This window comes from Mytilus edulis, chromosome 14 (assembly GCF_963676685.1).
Source record: "Mytilus edulis chromosome 14, xbMytEdul2.2, whole genome shotgun sequence".
In the NCBI taxonomy this organism is placed as follows: Eukaryota; Metazoa; Mollusca; class Bivalvia; order Mytilida; family Mytilidae; genus Mytilus; species Mytilus edulis.
The window spans coordinates 23,910,193-23,914,229 of NC_092357.1; positions in this window are offsets into that span (position 1 = coordinate 23,910,193).

Consider the following 4,037-nt stretch of genomic DNA (forward strand, 5'->3'; position numbering starts at 1 on the left):
TGAAATTGTTCAAATTATTATGGCATATTGTTATTCTAAATTATTTCCCAAAATTGATCGCCCTGAAGATCATAAAAAACATTTTATTAAAATTAAGTATGTCAATAAAGGCTTTGATTTTGTAAATATTGCCGGTATATTTAACGACCATTCTGTTAAAGAACAAATTCCTGGATATTTTGACAATACTGAGCTACCTCTTATTTGTTATATTTACAAGAAATCTACCCGGAAATTTGTGTTTAATTATAGTCAATTGTGTAAAGATGTTAATATCAGTGAAAATACACCTACTTCATGTAATTGCAGTAATTCCGAATATATTTATGGACCCATTTCCCATGTTATAACAGGAGATCTTAACATCGTTCAAGACCGAGAGTTAAAATCATTCCTCAGTAAAGGACCTAAATATCGTCCCCCGTCAATTATTAATTGGAATGAGTGTCGTAATATCATCCACGACCCACTCCATACTTACTGTATGAAATGGATAAAACGGGAAAAAGCTGACAAAAAATCTTTGGACTCTTTTTTTAATGCAGTAGTGAAGATAGTTGATATACGTATTCAACATTTTAAAGAACATTTTACTATAAACAATAACCACAATAAACCTATTTCTCGTATCAAACATAAACTAAAAGGAATTTGTTTTTGTCCCGGCAGATAAAGCTGCTAATAATATTATTATTGTTTGACGTAAATTTTACATTGAGGTTCTGAAAAAGGAAATCACCAATTCACCAACATTCCAACTGACTCCATTTTCAGAAAACGAAATCTGTAACAAACATAAACTTTTAGCCACCGCTTTACAAGCAGAGCCAAATACAATGAAAGTCCCAACTATGTACTGGCTTCCGAAGCTACACAAAACCCCTTACAAATATAGATTTATTTCGTCCTCAAGCCATTGTTCAACTACTAAATTGTCTATTCTTCTTACCAGCACACTTGGTACAATTAAAAACCTGATAATAAATTGTTCAAATAAGGCCTTCTAAATAGTGGAATAAATTACTTTTGGAGTGTCAAGAACTCGTTGGAAGTACTTGATAAATTGCATGCTTATATTGGTGATTTTGAATCTGTTCAAAGTTTTGATTTTTCTACCCTGTATACCACATTGCCTCACATTCTCATTAAGAAAAAATTCACACACCTAATTAAATGGGCATTCAAAAAATCAGAATGTGAATATATATGTTCAAACTCTTTTAGGTCATTTTTTAGTAGCAATAAACAAAAAAACTATGTTAATTGGACATGCTTTGATACTATATATGCCCTTGAATTTTTACTAGATAACATTTTTGTTCGCTTTGGGGATTCCGTATATCGTCAGATTATCGGAATTCCAATGGGAACTAACTGTGCATCATTTATTGCGGACCTGTTTTTGTATTGTTATGAGTTACAATTTATGACAAAAATAAGCAAAGAACCATCGAAACAACATCTGATAAACAAATTTAATAATACTTTTAGATATTTGGATGATATTTTGGCTCTCAATAATGACGACTTCAGTATGTATATTAATGAAATTTATCTGTTGAACTTACTTTAAATAAAGCTAATACTAACAATGATCACTGCCCTTTTCTCGATCTTGATATCTATATCACTAATGGAAAGCTGAATACTAAAATTTATGATAAAAGGGATGATTTTTCATTTCCTATCGTTAATTATCCGTTTTTAGATGGTGACGTTTCCTTGTCACCATCTTACGGTGTTTATATATCTCAACTTGTACGATTCGCTCGTGTATGTAACAATGTTTTAGATTTTAACGAGAGAAATTTATGTATTACTGAAAAGTTATTACACCAGGGTTTTCGATATCACAAACTAGTCAAAACATTTACTAAATTTTATCATCGGTATAAAGACATCATTCGTAAATATAGCTCAACATGCAGACTTCTAATACGTTCAGGTATTTCACATCCATTTTTTTATGGTAATATTCTTTATAAAGCACAAAGGTGTCAGTATTCACCTCAGAAACTTACAAAACCTTTGAATAGACTTATTAAGAAGGGATATAATTACGATACTGTTGTCAAGTCATTAAAGATTGCATATTTTGGCGTTAATACTGAGTCACTGATAAGGTCTTTGCATCGGAACTAAACACATTTATTCTAAAAACAGTTGTTGGCATGACACGGGTTATGTTCTTCTCATATATGTTATGATGGTATGATACTCAACCCCTAACGGGAAGGATTGTGCCTGATGTTCATATGATGAAATCATAATCTTTCAGTCAGTTTAATTGACGTCTGGAGCTGGCATGTCAGTTAACTGCTAGTAGTCTGTTGTTATTTATGTATTATTGTCATTTTGTTTATTTTCTTTGGTTACATCTTCTGACATCAGACTCGGTTTTCTCTTGAACTGAATTTCAATGTGCGTATTGTTATGCGTTTACTTTACTACATTGGTTAGAGGTATAGGGGGAGGGTTGAGATCTCACAAACATGTTTAACCCCGCCGCATTTTTGCGCCTGTCCCAAGTCAGGAGCCTCTGGCCTTTGTTAGTCTTGTATTATTTTAATTTTAGTTTCTTGTGTACAATTTGGAAATTAGTATGGCGTTCATTATCACTGGACTAGTATATATTTGTTTAGGGGCCAGCTGAAGGACGCCTCCGGGTGCCGGAATTTCTCGCTACATTGAAGACCTGTTGGTGACCCTCTGCTGTTTTTTTTTTTATTTGGTCGGGTTGTTGTCTCTTCGACACATTCCCCATTTCCATTCTCAATTTTATACATACTATTTCAGTGATAATGATATGCATTGTATGCATCCAAAGTTAACTAATAAGAAAACTGTAGGTACAATGAAGCTGGAAGTGATTACTCCGTAAAGGCCAAAGGGTTTTACGGGTGCCAATGCGGCGGTTTTTTTTTCTGATATGACCCCTTTCGGCCAGGTGAGCTAAACAACTGATTTCAAAAGTTTTCACCATAATTTTCTTTTGAAAAACACAATTACTGTCGGATGGCGGAGTCATATGACGCTAAACGAGTACGTAAGCTGAATTGTTAAGTCTTCTTTGCTGACCATCGATTATAAGTTATGTAACTGTAATTATTTCATAAACTCAAAGCATGTGTTATATAAACAGCATATTGATTTACCAGTAATGTGCTCTTCTGTTGTGGTAAGCTGTACTGTGTCACCTATCTCGATACCTTGAAATAATGTAAAAATGAGTTATACCATTAGCATTATAATTATACATTCAATATATATTACACATTTCGTTTTACTTTCCTGTTGTGCGGTCAGCAATATTTTTTAAAACCAAATCTACTTTTTTCAGCTTTATTTACGAAATATGTCTATATTGAGTGTAAATAACTGACTGTGTCTGTATTGACCACGTTATAGATGTGAGGTAAACTGTATTGAACCGAGATTCGAAGAGTCGAGGGCAACCGAAAATGATACAGTTAAAGAAATCGGAAGTCGTACTCGAAAAGACGCAGAAATATTTCCATTTCAAGACTTTAAAAACATTGAAAATCATTTAAATTTTTCGTATGATATTTAGTTCAAAATATACATACAGATACAACTGAGAATGGAAGTAGGGAATGCGTCAAAGAGACAACAACCCGACTAGAGAACAGAAAGCAGAAGAAGGTCACCAATAGGTCTTCAATGCAGCGAAAGATGTTCGCAACCGGAGGCGTCCTTCACTTGCCCCTAAACAAATATACATACTATTTCAGTGATAATGATATGCATTGTTTGCATCCAAAGTTAACTAATAAGAAAGCTATAGGTAAAATGAAGCTGGAAGTGATTACTCCGTATAGGCCAAAGGGTTTTACGGGTGCCAATAGGGCGGGTTTTTTTTATATGACCCCGTCCGATGACCATTATTAACTCCGGATTTATATCGACAGGACAACGTCATCAGTATTGCTGATTTGATTGTATTAGGGCGGACTTGCTTACATCCCTTAATAAACACAATATTAACTATGCTCCGTTAATATTTCAACACTGAAGTA